This window comes from Lepisma saccharinum, chromosome 3 (genome assembly GCF_977018435.1).
Source record: "Lepisma saccharinum chromosome 3, izLepSacc3.1, whole genome shotgun sequence".
Taxonomy (NCBI): Eukaryota; Metazoa; Arthropoda; class Insecta; order Zygentoma; family Lepismatidae; genus Lepisma; species Lepisma saccharinum.
The window spans coordinates 41,407,354-41,429,324 of NC_139231.1; the positions used below are offsets into that span (position 1 = coordinate 41,407,354).

Sequence of the window (21,971 nt, forward strand, 5' to 3'; positions counted from 1 at the left end):
AAGGCAAACTATTCGAGATCGGGTTGGGATGGGTATGGGAAGAAGAGCATTGGATAAGGGCACACTTGACATTGTTAAACAGCGACTAGATCGGCAAGAAATAATGATGGAAAGTACAACGAAAATATCACTAGACCTACAGGCAAGATACATCAGGGAATAGGGACAAGCAAACTATATGAAGAAATTAAGGAAGTAGTATGGCTGAGATTGGGGAGTGGAGACACAGTGCGGTGTAACGGGAGGGAGACACATATGAATGTATAATATGTAAGGGGAATGACGGGTCGGATCACCTGCTTATATGTTCGGGACAAATGGCTGTAGGGTTTGGAAAAGGAAGGAGCGCTCAAATTAATTGTGGAACAGAGTGAAGCAGGTGCGTGGAAAAGTTGGAGAAAGTGCGGGTATTTTTGGTGAAAGTGAAGGGAAGGAGAAGTGAGGCAAAGAAGAAAGACTTGAAGAAGAACGATTTGATTGATTTACTCTATTTTACTTCGCTTTTTGTATCACTTTTGGCTAATTTGCGAAGATGGGGATGAGTGATGATATGATGGAATTGATGAATGGACACTCACACACATCCATGCTCGGGGTGGGATTCGAACCCGGGACCCCTAGCGTTGTAGTTGAAGAACGAGTGGAGTGTATAATCTGTTACGGGAAGGGATGTGTACATAAGGGACAAACAAGGAGACAGCATAAAAGATTGATTGGGTTGGTGTTTTAAGTCCACTTTATGCACAGTAAGGCTAATCGGGACTGGACCTACAGTTTAAAGTGGGATCGGAACCACTATGTTCCTCCACTTGGTTTGATACCAAGAACAGCATAAAAGTAAAATTCAATATAACAAAATATTGTAGAAGTCAAAATTCAATGGGCCTATCCAATGGCGCAGTGGTAGCGTTGTTGCCTTGTAATCAAGGGGTTCCGGGTGGAGGCACATGGCATAGTGGTTCGGATCCCACTTTAAACTGTAGGTCCAGTCCCGATTAGCCTTACTGTGCATAAAGTGGACTTAAAACAACAATTCAATCAATCAAAATGAAAATATTATGTAATGCGTACAGCCTATGGCTCGCACATGGAAGGAAATAAATCTGATCTAAACCTTTATCTTTTAGGGCAAATTCCATCTTAGAAACATCCATGCGTTACCCCAGATTCAAACCCCATAAATATTTGACGCGACATAAAAGGGAACAGCACGTAGAGTTCCAAAATAGGCAACACACGAAGTCTCACAGAAGAACAAACAGGGTAGATCAGTTCGATACGTTCTTGGAACCAAAAAAGTTACCGAAAAAGATAACACAAAAAAAACTGAATTCACGGAGTAATATTTCATTCCCTAGGTCCCGAGCAACTTTCCCAAGATAACAGTTATTAGGGTGATGCTTCGATCCAAACAAGTCTCGTTTATACAACGCGTATTTCCTGTACTGCCCCTGACATCGTGGGCCTTCAACTGTTCCCCGCAACTGGAACTCCCTTTCTCAATGTTATCCTGTCACACTGGAACTGCCTTTCGGGAAGCCAAAATGACATAATTGCTCATTATTGTCTCGGGGTAGCGTGAAGCTAATTGCGGGTTTGGTAATATAAATAGCAGCTACTTTACAACTCCTTCATCTCCGGTTTTTCGTCTTGACTCAAGGACAGCCTGAACGAGATAACTCAAAAGCAGCCAAAGTGACAAGAAAAACACACCAGTGTTGCTAACTATACAGATATACGTTACAAATGGGGAATTTTCTACTATTTTGCCAGCGCAGATATGAAACAAGCAAAAAATTGCTGCAAAGCATATATTATAAATTTGTTTTCGAGTTGACTTATGATCTAGTCACCGATGATTCGAGTCTTGTACTGGGTATTGGTGTTTCTTTCTGGGTAATCTTCATCGATATCATTTTAACTGTTCACGTTCATCGTCGCAATTAGCCAAAAGTGGCAGAAAATCAACGCACAGTACGAAAAGAGAATGCTGATAAAGGCGTATTGTGTAAAGGTTCAGAGTAGCCTGTGGCAGAATAGGTTAGGTTTTGTCTTACATAGATATTGTTGACTCGGTGGATTGATTCATTTCGTTTAATATACTTCGCTTTTCTGCCACTTTTGTCTAATCGCGAAGATGAGGATGAGTGATGATTTGAAGGTACACTAACAAGAGTACTCATGCTCCGGCCGGTACTCGAACCACTTGGTTTGGTGGAGTTGTATAATATGACACAACATGACAAGAGAGGTTCATCTAATGTATAGTGATTTCTTTATTATTCCGATGAGGTATGAGGGTACCTCAATGCTTTCATGTAGTTTCGGCTAGGTGTAACTGTTTTGTTTCATAGCTATTATAAGCTGGTGGTGCTAGGGATTTCCCCACCCCAATAGACCAAAGTATTCCTGGAAAACATGGAACGGATGTCCCACCCCAAACCCACATTATTATGGGAAGCATTTCCTTCCATGTGTAAACCTGTTCATAAAGCAACAGTTCATGCTTTCAAACGTCATGAGCAGTCACTGACTATTGTGGAAATGACAGCATGTAGTGTACTGATAAATGAACAAAGTAATTACTATTTGTGACGTTATGATTATATTATTATTAATTTTAAAGTGTCAAATAAAAGTAAAATGTTGTTTGTTGATATTAAGTTGAGTAGGATACATACTGTCAGTTCCACAATAGTCTGCTTTGTATGGGAAAGGCAAAGTGAACCAGCTGGTTTCTGCACACGATGGGGCAACACGTTCGCTATGCAGCGTTGCCTATCCCAAGTTTCAAACCTCACTCCAGTGAAACACAGATCACTGTGTCCCCTATCTTTCCAACAAATATTAGCGCCATAACACTATTCATGTTACAAAGACGGACTATAAATCAAATACATACGTATTCTTGTAAACCTCCGAACAAATGAACGGCGCGAGTAAATGTGCCGATACTACGTGGCAACAGGGCAAAATCTTGAAACCTCATGTCGTGTCTCCGACTATAGTCAATTTTACATTTGGAAAAATGACCAATTCCGTGACATAGTTTCTTTTAACACTAATATTTATTTTCCAATGAGTAATCATTGTTAAGAACAATTACAATCGATATCAAAATTATTTGGCGTCGGATTTCATTTGTCAATTCTAGTAATGTTTATCACTAATGGTTAACAACACTGAGTTCTATGATTTTGCGTCGTATTGGAGGTGCCAACTGAACAGCGTAAACGTTTCAAATGAACCAATGTAATATGGGGAAAGGCAGTCCTCGGATTTTCTTCTTTCTTTTCTTTTCCTTTGAGATCACAATCACAATAACGGGGAAAAAAAACTTTAGTTAAATTGGAGTTCTTTTTAACGTTGTAAAAGTGTTAAACGTCTTGCTACCCCCAAGGAAACCTATCGGAGAGCAAGAATGGTGTATAAAAAGGCTGAAATTGGACCATAAATCGACATATGCAATCACGAAAAACATGTTATCTTGTGAAATCTCGCAGATGCGAGGGAATGTTCGTTAAAAAAAAAAATCTCGTGTTGCATGGGAGGAAAAAGTATGCTGCGAAATTGTCACAATTATAAGTGGTATGCACGAATGCACCGCACACTAACTTAGTTTAGAAAAGAAAGAATACTAAACATAGGTTATGTCAATAAGCAAGGGGGGGAGGTTGTTAGAATAAACACACATAAAAGTTTTAGCCAGGGGTTTCCAACTGTGCGACGGCACAAAAATAAATTATGACTTCTCGATATTCCGTTTAATCAGATTGTAGAGATGTCAATTGAAGAGCTCGAGTGATACTATACAAAACACTCATTCGTAGTATTGTAGTATATGGATGTGAAGCATGAACTCTTACTGAACAAGCTGCTAACAAACTTGACTCATTTGAGCGTAAAATCCTCCGAAGAATTTTTGGCTCTATTCAGTCACAAGGAGTGTCGCGAATTAGCTACAATGACGAAATTTACAAACTTTATAAGGAAGTACCTTTCTCCATATACATAAGAATAAAAAGACTAAAGTGGGCTAGCCATGTAGCTAGAATGGATGAGCACCGGATCCCGAAGAAGATGCTAGGAAGAAACATGGGAGGAAGAAGACCTGCAGAAGACCAAGGATCAGATGGGAGGATAGTATCCAGAAGGACGCAGACTCCATCCTGCACATCAGAAACTGGAGAAGAGGAGCCCAAGACAGGACGTTCTAGAGGAAGGAAGTTGGGGAAGCCATGGCCCGAAAACGAGCCGGGGATATTTAATAAAGAATGGAGCGAGAGATACAACAAAACACGTCACACAAATCGCATATGGAAATTATTAGTATTTTTATTTAACAAAAAAACACCAAATGGAATGGGACCAATCTTCTCGACACCCGCTTTCCATTATACATTTTAGCTTGTGAGCTTATTTGTCGATGTCGAAGATAAAATATCGATTTTCAGCAGAAAATGTCCATTTCTCTTCTCAAAAATTACGCCGATGGGGGAGTGGTAACTTCGATGCCTTGTAATCAAGGAACCTCCGGTTCGACATAGTGGTTCAGATCCCACTTTAAACTGTAGGTCGAATCCCAATTAACCTATCTGTGCATAAAGTGGACTTAAAAACTCAAACTCAAAAACTCAAAGATTAGTAAAAAAAATTGCAAAAATTGTGTTTCGAAATTTTGAAATTCTGTCTGACCATTATGATTTGTTTAGCTCCGACATGCGGTTTCTTGACCTTGTCAAGATATTGTACTCTTAGAACTTACTAACTGCATTTAGACTGTTTCAGGTAACGAACAAAAAGTAGTTCCCAGAAAATGGTTGTAAAAAAAACAACAAAAAAAAACGCTTTCCTCTTCCTCTTCTCTCTAGAGGGGGGAAGGGAGAGTTTTTTATCCGCTTTTATGTGCACATTAAGTTGCGAAATAAAGCGAATTTGAGTTTAACGATTATCGCGAATTTCGTCACAAGTTCGCAAAATGAGAAAGTTGCAGCTACGCACAAATTGAAGTCTAGCTTCAATTTTGTACAGTATTATATTTTACTACATTGCGTCTCTATTGAGACATAAGGACCTAGTTGTCCAAAGTACTGAAAACGTCGTCATTGACAGACTAAATTCCTTTCTGTCTCCCTCTCCCTCTCCACCTCCCCTCAAATGTTTCAGTTCACGATTCACATGAACCTGGGACCTTTTGACTTCGGAGAGCGTTACGCTGGCCACTCCGCCATACAGGCCGGTGATTGTTGCATATTTCTCGATGAATGTTATAATAGAAATTAGGTTTGAAATAGAACAAAGGTTCTCCTGGCAATCTTTTCTTTAAATTTAGTTGTTGATTAATTTAGCAATTCTGTCACGCAAGTTCTGTAACAAGTACAAGAGGCCATGCCAACACTAACTATATAGACAGAAAACATTATTTTAATGCGGCTTGTTTTTGAAAATATACATTTGGGGGGGGGGGGGTGACATCATCTCTTTGAAACCTCAAATATGAGATGATAAAAAAATAGCACTGACTACGTAAGGAATACCACCGCCCCTCACTAAAAAATTAGGTACTGGCAACGCCGCTCATTTCTTTGTTACGTTCAAACTCAAAATATTAACTTAACATATCCCTACAGAAACAAGAAAGTTGATATCAAATTAGGAATGAAACACGAAATTATGATTAAAATGCTATTGGAAGAAGTAAATGATTGAAATTGGTAACATTTCAGAAATTTGGGGGGGGGACACTATGCTGACCAAGGCTATATTTGATTTTTGGACATCTGGACATTTCACAATGAACGTACTTACTGTATAGAGAACGCTTGGTTGGTTGGTTGATTTGTTGTTTTAAGTCCACTTTATGCACAGTAAGGCTTACTGGGACTGGACCTACAGTTTAAAGTGGGATCCGAACCACTTGTGCCTCCACCGGGTTGTATAGAGAACGCATCTTTTATTATATTTATTATTTAGCGTCGCCATTCTACCGCTTTTCTCAATTACTCTTTACCCTTCTTTGTTCAACCCCCTCTCCCCAAACTCTCACTTTCTCCTCCTCTCATCCTAAAGGTTCGTTTGTTTGTCCTACATATCCTTTGCCTGCAAGAAATATCCATCCATTTTATTAAAACAGTACAATCAAGAATTGTTTGCCCTTCCCCCCACCCCCAGCTTCACAGGCTTCCGTGCCTTACATTTATTAGAATATAACCTCTGGGTAGGGAATGAATCAGGTTTCATCGAAAACAAAATCCAATTTCGGGGTGTAAAGTTCGTCTGAAGAGTGCAAGTGTGCAATTAGCTCCAATATTATGAAATTAAGTTGATAGAAAATTGAAGGATTAGCCAACCGTTTGCGTTTGACTTGCATCTTTCTTGGTATTATCAAACGATTGGGCCATTTTTAACTTTATGTACACATTCTGAACTTTTTGTTTTAATTATAACTCAAAAATATACCAACCTAATTCGATTGCTTAAAACTTTGTCATCACATTTTCCTGAAAGTGTGAATTGACAGATTTAAAAATCATGATAGGCTATGAAAAAAAGAAGGTTGTTGAGTATAATATCTATCAGTTGTAATACGCACGCGTAGCACGATGAACCTCTTCAATGTGTTCAAGATTATAAATAGTATCTATCTTCATCCATCTTTTCGAATAATACAAGTTATCTTTAAATTGCGTATGAAGCACTCTGATAAAATCTTATTTAATACCGAGTACTCCAAACGTGTGTTGGAGGTAATCGTAATTCTCGTACGATCTCTGTCTCCAGACGCTGTCGTTTCCTAATAATTCGATTCATGGTACATTGCCCAGTGGTTCGTACACCACTTTCAACCGCGGGTTCAGTTAACCTACTTCAGCAAAAAATTGACTTCAAGCAGACAAAACCTTTGTAACGAGTGCACTCACGATCCCCGAAATGACGTGTCAATCATACCCCAGCACGGGGCCAAACGTCGTTATGGGTACGGGAGACCGGTCGTGACTCTCGGTCCAGGTTTTCAAGTTCGGTACTGAGACGGTCGTTTATTGTCATACTATTGCGAGGCGGAGATTAATACCTTGAAATGTTACACTGTTTTGTTTACCTTTGATATGTAGATTCGAACAATCATAAAACACTAATAGCATAGTATCTGGTACCTGAAAAACGTCAAATAACAACACTGACGAACGGTAAAAAGTGAATATATATTGTAACAACAAATAAAATATTGCAATCGACAACTGTTTACAAAACCTCCTCACTCTCACAACATTCACGCTATCTCTCTTTCACACACATGAGGTATTTTTACATGTGAAGTATGGATACAAATCATGGACCTCATTAACGTATCATTCCTTTTAATTTTTAAACCTTTATGTGAATTTAGGGCATTTGTCTGCCAGCTCCTGTGCTCTTTTAAATTAACTTAAGTGCCAGCCCTCGGAAAGCGGTTAACTAAGACAATGGGTCGGCGTGGTTAAATCTTTCGTTCGAATGAACGTGTGCATCGAGTCGCAAGGACGACATATACAAGTTTCTCGGACGGGGGTCTTACACACGAGCCTCTCTCGTCCAATGAGAACAACTACTCAATTACATAGTGATGCAAAAACTTAATTGGCTCCAGCTGCCGGAATACCCTAATCAATCGTCGGCGCGAGCAAAAATTACCTTAAAAACCACTATGCAACAAATAATACTATTTCACGCACACGACCTTGCAATAAAAACAACTACGCTTTCCACAATTAAAAGAACTCATCAGTCAACTATCGACAAATTAAATGGCGCGACGGGGCGGTCGGTTACACAAAAAATGGAGCACACTTTGACAATTTATACTAAATATTAAAGAAATGAAATGGAGCTTCTAACCCTGAATGCAGACAATTAAATTAGCACATCTGAACATGAAATAACTCTTTTTTATGACAATACCAAACATTATCAGACGCGGGGTTAGGTTTAGGTTTTTCCTGAGTAACTTTGCGAATAAGTGAGACTTCGGCGTTAACTGTACGGTGTTGATACTAACGACGCACGTTTACATGTACATGAGACCCTCTGAAGTATACTGTACCAGACTCTGCTACATGGCGTGGTCATACATCTCTCCTGGACGCGGGACTTGCACACGGTTCCTTTGTGGCGAAATTGTCCTCCGAGGTCGATCGCGACGAAGAATAATTGCGACGATCTGTTGTACTTGCACCTCCTTAGTACTTCGGGCTTTCCTCTTGTCACTAGCGTCGGATGTACGTGGTCACGCGCCGGTCAGGAATCTCTCCAGTGTCGGGCATCAATTGGACGTCGACCTGCAATCATCTCTCTCTGGTGCCGGGCTTCGTTTGGGCGTCGTTCTCGAATCGTCCTTCCCTCTCTCTCTCTGGTAACGAGCTTCGGTTGGAACGTCGATCTGGAAACGTCCTTCGGGCTTTGGTTGGGACGTCGATCTGAAAGCGTCCTTCGGGCTTTGGGCAGTGTTTGGTTTTGGTGTCGTCTTTGGCGTTGGCTGACTGGCTTCGGCGTCGTTGCAGGCGTCAGGAGGAGCGACGGGCTCCCTTCTCAATCTTCTTTAGCCCTCCATCCTTATGTAGTCCACGCTTGGCAAAAACATATCACCGCGTAATCTTCACCAAAATAAGGCGCACACTGGTAACTCCCTATCTGCAAGTCGCTCACAGTACGAAAGGAAACAAAGTTCACGGACACAAAGCAATGATCACGCGAGAGTGTAGCGCGGAGATGCTCTCTCTGTGAAATCCGGGTAAAAACTGTGTCTGGAATCATAGTACTGCCTATATATAAGAGATTCGAATTCTTCCGTTGAAAAGGACGCTAAGTAGCTTGGCTTCGCTTTTGGAGGAGATGCGAATGACCCGTGTCCATTGTCTTGAAACTCGGTCACCGAGGCGTCTTCGATATTTTCAGGCTTGGGGTCCAGCTGATATCTCTGGTCATCCGTGAACATGGGCTCGACCGCCCGCTGACTTGAAGCCCGGTAGCGGCGAAAATAATCCTTTGGCATCTCCGTGTTGGTGCAAACATGTCACGTCCTAAGCCGAAAAGACAGTTCCGCTGTCACTCAAGAAAACCTGTCCCCAGCTCCCGACGTCTGGCTTGGATACAAATTTATCCACAAAATAAAGAACCTCACACTTTTAAGTTGGTGCATAAAATGAATCAATAAACAAAAAATAATTTTTATCGAACTGCGTTTGACATGTCACTAGATACCGTGACACCTTTCGCACTTGTCTGACATTACAAATGCCCACCATCTCCCTATAACTACTATTTATTTTTATTTCAGTTATTTAACGTCGCTTTTCTACATCTTGGTTTATTCTCGAAAATGAGGATGAGCTGATGACTGGACACACACAACGCCATTCCTGACAACGGTTCGTACCTTGGCCTATGTTTCGAGCCTGGTACACTAACCCTTCCGCCACAAGAGCTGGCAAACAGTCTTGTGTTTTTAGTGGCAGCGAAGTTGCAATCTCCTCTCACACTATGCGAACTAGGTCACAGTTGACCTGTTTTGGCTTGTAATAAGGAATTATGTACGTTTAAAACTATATCGGGAAGATTATTGGCTCACTATCTTGTGAACCAAGTCATCATTCATCACCAACGTCGAAAATTATTACGTGTATAGAGATATCATAAATGACGTTAACACTACATTTTAACAATGATGCAGGTTTTCTGACGTTCAAATGAAAGTTTTCGTTCAAATTGCGTAATTAAACTGCCTCTAGTTACTTTCTGCTCGGGACATACTTTCAAGTTTAATACCAGAACTGTGCAACTAGAAATCAATCGTTTCTCAGACGAACGTGCTTTTTCCTAGGCAATTGACCCAACACAACGTTTAATATTGTCAAACTATACAACCTTATCAATCATGCAATTCACGTAATTCCATGACAATTCCATAGTAATGCAGATAAAGTTAAGTCATCAGCTACGTAATCAACGATAATGCATAATCAAATATTGAAATTCGTGTTGCTAAACAAATGTCTCATTTGACCGTTTCTTATCCCGTCATTTAAGTTTCAAGGTTAGAAGACAAAACAGAAGATTCCGTTCTTTGTTATCGTGGAGGTTAATGGATGATATTCAGCGAACAACCTCCCCCAAAATTCATTGCGCAAAATCACGCTGCCGCCATATTTCGAGAAAACAGATTAGACCTAGGTTGCAAACATGCCGGGTAAGCATTGTGCATATGATATTTGTCGAAGTGATTCAAGGTATGATTAGAGGAATGTGTACGAATAAAATATCGCAATTTTCTCTCTGTTAGAAGGCTTCTCGCTTTCCTTAATACGTGTGATTCTGTTTACCCGACTTCATGCTGTTTCCTTCCAAAGTGCACTGCGTGATGATGTGAAGTTGAATATCATCCGTTAGGATTGGTGGGTTGATTCAGGTCAAATTATTGCATTATTACCTAGTCTACAATTCGCAGTGTGTTTCTAAATCGAGACAAGGCCAGACTGCTAAGTCTCGTCTCCATACAACTCTGAATTCGGGGTCCAAAGGGTGAAGATGATTTTACATATTTGTTACTTTTACGTCGCTTTTTTGTCACTTTTTTGGCTAATCGTGACGATAAGGCTGAGTTATAATTAGATGCACTGATGAAGTGACACTCACAAAAATCACACACTCCAAAGCCAGGACTCGAACTCGGGTACTTCAGTGCGAAATCGCGACCACTTAAGGGCATGAGGAGGTTCTCCCCTACGCAGCGGCTGCGAGCACTGTTGCCAACTTAGCTCTTTTGGAGCCAGATCTGGATATTTCGTCCACTCGTTTGGCTGTGATCTGGGGCGCTCGCCCCCTGCCCCACTATGGTGTCGTCACTGGCTCCGGCTCACATAGAACAACTTTTGCCATAAATATGAATTTTGCACGTGATATTGTTGTATTGGCTGTGTCGTCCTCCCCCCCCCCCTCTTTCCTACCTTGCTACTTTTTTTATAGCGTTGTGGCTAACGTGGGGATGACATAATATTGCAATCCGGGAATACTTTATTTTCGATTTCACACGACCATCGGTGGATTATTGACAAGGCCAGACCAGATCTAGACGATAAAAATTTAGAATTAATTTGTCATCACTTTAAAGTTAACGGTAATATAAGCGCTTCCCCCCTCCGTCCGTCCGTTGGCACCTAGCATTACCCTAGGAGTAATCGAGCATTCGAAAATCTAGCTCCCTGAAAGTCAGTTTTAACTCCATTTAAGGTGAAATTTAGCTCTTTTATGCTCAGGTTTGGCAACAATGCTGCAGAGAGGAGTTGTGCGCCGAAGAAATATATACATTACGCTTATGGGAGCATTATTTTATTTGTTCTCTCGGTAATATCAAACATCCAGTGGCGTAAAAAAGTACATGGACGAAAAAAGGATGGTTTGAACAATCTTTTGGTAGTTGGAAAAGTTGAAACTCCCAATTGATTAGTCGTAACTTGAAGTTGGAAGTTGATTCTATATAAAGAATACATGAGAGATTCTGTAAACACTTATTCATAATATTTTTTACAGATTGTATCTCGCTTAATAATCAACTTAAAAAATAGCTTCCACTTGCAACATGGAGAGAAATTTATGCTCTCTTATATAGTGAGATTTTTTTTTTATTAGCAGTACCTATTCCGACGATATTGAAATAAATGCGCAACTGGCGCGAAACTGTCACTCTTCACCTTATCGCTCTCCGCCACTGAGCAGGCGCCGTCATGAACGTTTTATTTTAATTGTCGACTTCAATTTTGTTCTTGTTAAGGTCCATGTGCCTCTGTTTCATATGGCTGCGGAGATACAAGGTGCTGATGCACCAAAATTTTAATAATCAAATCAAATCCAAGGATAATTCAACTTTAGTTAACGCATATGAAGCAAATGGAAAAACTGTTAAAAGTAAAACAGTGACGTCATTTAATCATCGAATCTGATCGATTCACCTATATAAACTGCACCTTCCGTCGTGTTAAGTAACAGGTATTTTTAGACACCTGACCTGGCCACAATGCAAATAACTCATTATTCTAGCGAGTCTTGTCATTAGCGTCAACTGGGAGATTTTGCTAGTTTCATCCATAACAGAAAATAACTAAAAACAGCTTCCTACCGCGAACTGAATGGCACCATTCTAAGAACCGTATTTTGTTCACAATGCTCAATATCCTCAATGAATGAGGAAGCGTGGATTTTCCCCCACCACGCTCATAAAAGAAAGCTATTGTCAAGTGTGGATTTCGGCTTAGTCCATTCTGTTGTGATAAGCTCTACAACGTACCGTTACTGAAAACTGAGGAGTTGGCCAAGTAGGTGAAGCCCGCGAAGCCAAAACGGGCAAGCAACTCTCCACGACGATTTCGTCAGCCTTTTTGAGGAGGTAGCCTTTCAGAAGAAACACGAGCTAAAGGCAATTGGGGTAATAAATCTTTTAGACAACAAAACATGTGTTTGAGTCAACAGGGGATTTCGGCCCTTGTACACTGAACCACGTATTTTCTACCTTCTCAGTTTGCCACTCCTAGTTTTTAAGTCACCTTATTCTTGGGCTATTGAGTCAGGAAAATAAATACATCGTAAGCCACACCTCTACTTCAGTTTACGTCAATTGTCTTCCCTCTCTTCCACTTGTATACTGTACTACTATAGTCAATTTTTGTACGTACATGGTACGTAACAACAAAGTTCTTATGCACTTTTAGGAATGAATAGTATACAGACACAAATACACATTCGAAGTTTTTGATCCAAAATAGAGAATTTGTTGTTTCCTCAGCGGCACTGTTGACAGGCCGAACGACAATGAAAGGTTTTATGGCATAATACAATGCTAATAGTGTTGACTAATTACTTAACATGTAGCCTATTTTAGGTTTTAGCTTCTATTTGGCATATGTTGTTTCGATGAGATTTGTAAAATGTGTCAGGTTATAAATACATGTGTATTTATCCACAGACAATCCATCCTTTAATATTTTCAATAATTACAATCCGGTAAACCAGGAATAGAATACGAAAGATACAATATACAACTTTGACGAAAAATGAATAAAAACGGTTATTTAGCAACACAACGGGAAAAAATACACGAATGTACGTACCAATAATGCACACTGGAGCATAATAGTAAACTCTTCGAAGCATCCAATATTGATTTCGAAACGAATGACTTGAAATCGTTGTGAAAGTTCAAAAACTACGTATGTTTTCATAATGTACACAAAATTTCTGAGAAAAACAAAGTAATTGCGCCGATTTAATATTTGAAATCCTATTCAGATATGATAAAACTTCGCATATGTATTTGTGACGCATAGCTTTTCACTCTTATTATACGTTAATTTCTTACTGGCGGAATTTCCGCCGAAATTTATATGCACCCTTGTGGGTATTTGGCTCTTGTCTATTTACCTCAGCTCCCCAAGGTTCAATCAATTTACTTCAGGCGGGAAACTACATACTTGCGTTCTTTTAGTGCATGCAATCTATGTTCTCTGTTCCACATCTGTCTTATCCAATACCACAAGCTATCATAAACTTCAAGATAAATATATAGCGAATACATTACAAGCAGAAAACTGCATTCGTGAAATATAATGCAAGTGCTCTTTTTTATGTAATAACATACTTTAAAAATACTCAATCTCTGAATGTGCAGTTAAAATGACTCTCACTTGCCCGAAGTTCCTCAATTAACTCCCCCTCCCCCTTTCTCTATCTTAGTAGTAACAGCGTATTTATTACATGCCAGCAAAATTATAGTACTACAACTATATTCTCTTATCTAGTAACAAAATTAATAATCACTATAAATAAATATTTGCGAAATCAATGAACAAACACAAACATTACTTGTTCCGTAACTGTAGGTCTATATTCTGCACTGGCATGTCGCATTTATTCTTTGAATATTAAGTTAGTTCTCGAGATCACCACGTACTCCTCAGTTTCTGCGACAATTCACAGGCCAGAGGGAATTTTGTAAACATGCTTGAGTTTGCGTTCTTTCAATCAATGTTTGGGTAATACATTTTCCCACATTAGCCCTGATTTACAAATTAAACACACACCACTGTTACAAACGCACTTAGAATCTCTTCATGTATAAATTGTAGTACACTGTCTTCTCAAGCTGTCTTTAAGTTATAAAAAGTGACCTAATTTCCACATCGATATATACCGACCGATCACCTCCCTTATCCCCTAATGTCGCTCAAGTTGATCAAGTGTTGCCAGGTCGTGTACCAATCAATTTCCCCTACAGCTCACCGAAACATATAAGAGGATTTTAATGGAAACAATTGCAAGGATGAGATTATCATCTACTCGACACGAAATACATTATCAAGATGACTTACACTTTATACCCACAATACGAGTACAGGGTCAATGTACAAGTGAAAGGAAAAGTACAAAATAAAATAATCTACTTCCGTTATTCACCTACTTGTACAATTTGCACACCATGTTCGTGAATTTGCAAAACACTTATTATCTCGAACATTAACTTTAATTTTTGAAAATAAATGTGTGAATAATAATATGTTGTACAGCTTATATACATTATCATCTGTAAGTCTTAAGTTCCCGTTATGGAGGAACTGTTAACATATTCCACAAGTATTGCATGCAGTAAGTAATGATATTAAATATCTCAAATACATATAAAAGTTAAATATTATCGAGGCTTGTGTTCTATAAATATCGTTACACTACCAACATGTTACACGTTCAATCAGAGGCTAAGATAACAGTTGGCAAATTGCCCATCACTACTGTCGTTCCTACTTCCTATGCGGTTTTAAGGAATTTCAACATTCCGTATTACCGCCTCTCCCACCCACACACATACAGACACCCAGATATATTAACAATATGAAGGGCATGTGTGATTCCAATGTATTGAAATTTTTTAATGCGATTCAAAAAACGGTACATATATTTATAATATTTAATTTAAGGTGTGGAGTTTACATTTGCCATTTCACATACTCAGACTCGAAACATATTTAAAAACACAAGTCACAAATGTTACGACACACACTAATCTACGAAAATTGTTAATTGTATACGAATTTCAAACTCAAATTTACCTAATCAACTCCAAGATATCTTATCCTGCAATAATCTTCCGTCTGTCAGATTGTTCTGCAAAGGGGAGCCAATAATTCAAGCATAATTCCCGAATTCAAGGAATTCCCGGTGAGTAAGTCACCCTGCTAATTCCCGTCGGCTGTACGATTTTTAACTACGATAATCTCACACAAGAAATATTTTAAATTAGCCATTTCTCAAAAATTGTTATATAGAAACAATGGTGGATATTATTGCTTATTCTGCTTAGAATTTATTTTACTCATACTGAATATATCTTCTCTACTTGGTCTACCGTAACCGAACAATAGATGTTTCGAACAATACGATTTCGTTGAAATGTCAAAAGGAAATATTCCCTGTGCCGCCGTGTGGGCGAAGTGTCACAATCTTCCACATCCCACTCAGATTCTATAATAAACTGGTTCATTTTACAGGATAGTAAAAATAGTCATGAACATGCTGATAAGATAGAAATGACTGACTTCCTGTCGAGGTTAGGAATCCCACACATGGACATACATAAATTCCAAGTAATATTTTCGTAGAAGATAGGAAATCCAAATAAGCACCGACAGGAAGGCAATAAAGTCTAAAAATTGTAGAGATAAAATTATATTATCAATTTCTCAATGCTTAGAATACAGGTTGGCATTATTTTCGTACGATGAATACTGTACAGTGAAAGTCATGACAAAGTTACGTATGAGAGAAGGATGCGTTAGTAAGAAAGAAATGGGTGATCTGCGTAGTGTCGGACATCAACTGGAGAAATGAAGTTGGTTGGCTAGAGGAGCATACATGACAATGTGCGCGTACGTCATAAGTTTGCCACCGTAAATAGGTGCTAACTGGAAATACCTTTGGTATACGGCCAGTGATACGCCTGTGTGTCACTCTATGATAGTGGAACCACCAGAAAAAAAAAGAAAAAAAAACCTGCGTAGACCCGCGAGGAAGGGAGAGGCAGAGTTAAGCAGGCTAATGAACATATCGAGGGGAAGGTGCGCGAAGGATTTTAGCCGAAGATTCTTTTGTTTGTGGTCGCTCTATACTCTATCAAATCTTGATACTTATACGTCGGGTGGACCTCCCCGATGGCGTAGTGGTAACGTCTTCGTAATCAAGGGGTTCCGGGTTCGATATCCGGTGGAGACACAGGGCACAGTGGTTTGGATCCCACTTTAAACTGTAGGCCCAGTCACGATTAGCCCTTCTGTGCATAAAGTGGACTAAAAGCAACAATTCATTCGTTCCGGAACCTGTGGTGACGATATCGTGAGTCGACCACCGAGGTGTTTACACTCGGAGGAAGTTTCGACTTTTGCCTTGTGCGTTGGGGTAATAATCATCATTCTCAAAGAGCTATGACTAATTGAATCTTTCACACCAACGGCCACAGCAACAGCGTAGCAGTCAATCACAGGGCAGTCGCTAGGTACTTTGTGAGCTATACCCATGAGGCCTCTACGTTTTGACAGACAACTTCCACTAAATTCTACACTCTACAACCAGCAGTGTTATTATTATTGCGTAATTATTATTACATATTGATATGCAAACACACACACTCACAGACGCCGGCCTCCGTGGCGAATTGTTTAACACAGCGCGCTTCTCGACACTAGGGCTGCCGGGATCGAATCCCGGCCTGAGACTGGGTGGTGATCTTTACGAATGCCCGTTCATAAATTTCATCAAATCATCACTCATTCTCTTAGTCTCGATTAGCCACAAGTGGTCGAAAAGCGACACTAAATAACAAAAATCAAACACACACAAATGAACCATGTACGAAAGCATCAAGGCAAACAACTTTTCTTTATAACTTTATGTTGTTGAGGCACTGTTTCGGCGTTACAAGCCCACGAGAAGCATATTATTTTATCCTTTGTGAATGCAGTCATGGACTACACAGTCATCACTGGATTTGGCAATCTGAAGTGGCACCGTTCGCACATCCCTAACGGTGGACCTGGTCAGCCTCATTGCTCGTACACGTTGTTCGTCAAAAAGGAACTTTCACAATGTAGAAAAGGCTTCCATCCATAAAAAGTACAACTAATATCACTACCAATTCTTAAAGAAAAGCATCTCTACGTACCTGTCCTCAAAAACATTGGTCACAATGTTGTTCGTCTGCCTTTCATTATTGTTTTGTCTCGTTTCAAGAAGATTAGGGCATGCTCGATAGTGTAGTCGCTTTCGCTTGTAATCAAGGTGTTCTGGGTTCGATTACCGATCGGGGCACGTGTGCAATGGTTCATATTCCATTTTAAACTCAGTCCAGTCCCGATTAACATCTCTGAGAAGTGGACATAAACAAACAAACCAACCAAATGAAGCAATACGCGTCTACAAAATATTTGCACATTCTTTTCATTTTGTTTTGTTTTGCGCCAGGTCGTGACACTACTGGCGGGAACAGGCAGAATTTTTCCTTGTTTTCCTTGGTGAAAATAAGGCGCGTGCTTTCTCGTTCCAGAGGCACCTGACTGACCAGAGGTTGGCTGTACTTGGCTTCGTAGTCGAGTCTGAGTGAATGGGACTTCGTGAGGTTATCGGACACCCCATTCGAGCACGTGGAAACAAAAACACCTCTAGCAAAATACGCTTCTTTTCACGCTGCTACTCATTTTGTTCAACCAAAACACACATGATCTAATGTGGCGTTTGAAAAAGAAAAATAAATGTGACAAGACCTCACAATTGTGAATTTGTACGAACATGTGGGCGGAAATTATTTAACCCGTCTCGTGCTGGGCAGCAGCGTAGATAGCAAGGATTATAGGCCAAAGTGCATGTCGTACGTCATCTCAATTTGGCCCGCCTTCATCTTTGAACCAGGCGAAACATCGAAAACATTGGCGATGAAGAACATGACCCAATGCTTAAATATCTCCTCCCACCATCAATATTGCTGTAATTCTGTTTAGTATCCGCGTACGAGACAGGTAAAATGTTGTCGCCCTTATGCCAAAGACATGTGCAAAATTGCTGTTTTCAGAAAAGTAGTGTTTCGTGACGAACTTCTTTGCTGCAAAGTGTCACAGTTCAAAAAGTTCGAGTTTCAGTTTTTCTTCTTAAGATATCGATTGTAGATAAAAGGATTCTTCCTCGTATACTTTGGCCATATGTGCGACGCGGCCGATAGTGTAGTGGTAACGTCGTCGCCTTGTAACCAAGGGGTTCCGGTGCGGGTTCGATGCCCGGTGGAGGCGCATTGCACGGTGGTTTGAATCCCACCTTAAACTGTACGTCCAGTCCCAATTAACCTATCTGTGTATAAAGTGAACTTAAACCAACAATTCAATGTTAACTCATCTATTCATTAAAAAGAGTCTATGTAATATGACAGCTTTCTGCCCGAAAGAATTCGAACCTGAGACCTCCTTTATTTAACGGCGTGACCCGGGTGATGGGGTAAAGGAGCCATCATTGGCTTTGGCTAAGTAAAAAGTTTATGAAATAGAAGAAATGGTAGTAAAATGTCGTACTAATCCACCCATACATATTTTATGTGTGTGATTGTACAGTGTCACGTATTATCCATTAATCTACTTCGTCGCGATTAGCCTAGAGAGGCCGAAAAGGGACGTAAAATATAGCCCACACACATCGTACCTGATGTGGCAGATTAGGCTAGCCACTCACCCATCTCCTCCCCGCCAACATGTCTACCGCTTGTGGTTTTTCTACTTCCTGCCCTCTCTGTGTTCCTTATTTGGCTTTACCTTCCTTCAGCACATACCGATATTCAAGGCCCTCACAATTATCCCCTTCCCGGAAAATACGCAACAAATTTCATGGAGGCCACTCTCCCGTGCTTCCATTCATAGGGTGCAGCACAATCGTTTAACGCACCCCAAATATTTTCCGCGGGTACTGATATATTGCCTTGTTTTTACTCTGGTCAAATGGACTGATAAGTATCTATGATACCTTGAAAAGATAGAAAACAAAGAACAGTGTAACTCTGGACTGCAACCCAGGACAGTAGCATCTGAGTCCGTCATTGTCTTGCATACTTAGCAGTGGTGATCATCGACATCGCTAGATGTAGAACGTATAATTTGGACTATTGCGTTTGAAAAAACTTCATTCTTTCATATACACTTTATGCAGATGGGCTAATCGGGGGCTGGATCTACAATTTAAAGAATGACCCGCATGCCCGCACTGGAAATCGAGCGCGGGACCCTTGATTACAAGACGATAACTGGTAGGAAAGCCTCTCGTTGCTTTTTTAAAGCACTTCTTTACAATAATATGCGTTTATTTAAGGGGATTTAGGAGGTTCGTAGGTCATTATTTTAACATGAGAAGAGAATTCAGAAATCTTCAACGTGATAACCACCTATTCTTCATTATAAAAAAGAATTTAGTATTATTGCAATAATTAAAAATAATATAGTATAATTAGAAAATTCTGGCAACTATCCCAGTTGTGGTAGGCAAGATGACAAGATATGATATAAATAAGAGTTATGATGGAATTGAACGAGCAACGACAAACCAACAGATGAATAAACATTGGTCTATTGTAATAATACGATAATACGGTGTGTTAGTAGTTTACGAACCGTTCGGTTAAGTTGAAATGGACGCAAAATTACAGTTCGACTTACGCGAGCATTGAACTCAAGATCTAAAGTGACCCCTGGCCTCCAAGGGCCGAAACATTCATTAGAACCAGGTGCCACACAAGTATTACAAACACCATGTAAAGTGCATTTGGTCCCTCGTTAATTCCATCAAATCATTCACAATGCTACGGTTAACTTTGAAAGGAGGAAACCTTGCTTTAAAATTACCCAAAATGCAACGAATATATTCTCCGTACTGTACTATTCGCTTGAGGGTCATGCACGCCCGCCTCAATTTATAAGTTGGTTCGTTAAAGTTTGCATCACGTATGTAAAAAAAATGCCAGTATTCATTTTTCCGGGGCATAACTTATTTTCGGATTGGTTACGAATCACGATAAAACAAGGAAACTACACAAGAATGTGAACTATATGGGAATAGGTGTACTGTTGCCAAAAATATTAGGACATCCCCGTGGCGGAGTGGTTAGCACAGACGGTTCGAATCCCGGCCTGGGTATGGGTGTTCTTTGCGTGTCCCTTCATGAATATCATCACCCGTCTTCATCGTTGCGATTAGCTAAAAGTGGTAGAAAAGCGACGCGAAATAAGAAAAAAGCACTTCTTTATGTGTGTGGCTTTGCACTTTAGTGTGCATGAAGTGGAAAATCTTTATAACGAGGATGACGCTTCGAAAAGGTGAAACGTGGTGGGGGGTGGGGTGGATACTACACGCAAAAATTTACTGGCTGGTCGTTTTTATTACGAATTTGAACCACAGACCGTAGGTATAAATGAGGGTACACAACAAACCCCTTCGAAAATACCATGCATAGCAGCGCGATCTCTTATTTGCAAGATCAACTACTTAATTTTAAATGTCACAGTGAATAGTGTACTCACCTGCCTGCGAACTGTCTCCTTGGATACGAAGAATCAAGCCTGCGCCTTCGGTTTTCCCTGGATTCAGCAGCTTGCAATCGCACAACAATAACACGTCACTTTACGAACCCGATTGTCGCACAAAACAGCGTTTTCTCTGTTACACGTCTGTGTTGTTCCAAGACACACTTTCCCTACTTTCACAGCAAGAACCAAGGCACATCTGCACTTATCTACAAGTACATCTATTTCGAGTACACTACATTGGGATTCAAGAGTCGATGAACTTTATAACGGGAACTGGACGGTAAGTATTACTTTATACACACTGCAGATTCTGTACGCATAATAGCTACGATACATAAAATCTGTGTAGTTTTACTTGTGATCGGCAGGATAATTCAACATATAAATAACACGTCAAGTACGGTACGATCTTTCAAAATTTAAACCGTTAATTGTTGTACGTCAGACAATTCACTTGCCACACACAAAAACAAAACTGATGCTTCTTTTCTCAACTGTATTCTTCAGCACGGTGCTCAAACACAACACATTCTCCGACAACACTTCAAATCTGACAGCTTACTTTCGTGTTATTATTCACACAACGAGGATATATAGCTATTTTATCCATAAGTTCGATCATCTGATTTTTATTCTCTCTCTTTCAGGGCAACAACACAAGTCACAAAACAGAAAGCAACCAAATTTCCAGCAGCAGTGGGGCGTTGCAGCCGCCACTACTGAAAACACGACAACGAAGAACCATGAGGTTTTTACGGAATCACAGATTACTGCCACAAGCCGCCAGGACTTGAACTTTCCAAGGCATGCACAACAAGTGCGGTCATGCGGTGTTTTCTGAGCTATGAAGTGGGTAGTTCTGTGAAAATCGCGCCAGGTGGCGACACTGTACCATTCGCTGTGAAGACTTCCTGACTGGTGCTTAACTTAGAGGTCGCCACCCCCTTGCCAGCTCGTGTGCCAATAGGAAACATCGTCGAATCACGCGAATTCATCCAGTTATTGCTATAAAGTGCTCCGTATAATCCTCATAACGGTACTTGCACTAAATTTAGACTGCACTTTTTCACGTTAATTCCTGTCTCGTTCAAAGACTAAACTTAACCTAACCAGTTACGCAGCGCAAAACTCTTCAACAAAATTGTCACGTTGATGTAATGAACGTTCGTATTAACAAAATTAGCTGTCTGCAGAACTCTTCAACGCGAGATATGAGTATAAATAGAACTGTGTTTCTGTAATTCGGGCATTCCACGAAAAGTGGTCCTACTCGATGTAAATAACAAAATGAATTGACAAAGAAATTGTTATTGTTTTTAATTGCGTTAAGGTTTAGATGTTTGTTGC

General features: G+C 40.1%; 1 protein-coding gene across 1 annotated transcript in view; it reads right to left on the minus strand.

The window, feature by feature from the left end:
* Window positions 1–21,449, minus strand: part of LOC145985752 (uncharacterized) — a 238,193-nt gene extending 216,744 nt beyond the window's left edge. The window contains exon 1 of the mRNA XM_083119820.1: window positions 20,619–21,449. The gene's annotated coding sequence lies outside the window, so the exon portion shown is untranslated. The remainder of the gene's footprint in view (window positions 1–20,618) is intronic.
* Window positions 21,450–21,971: the final 522 nt, after the last annotated feature.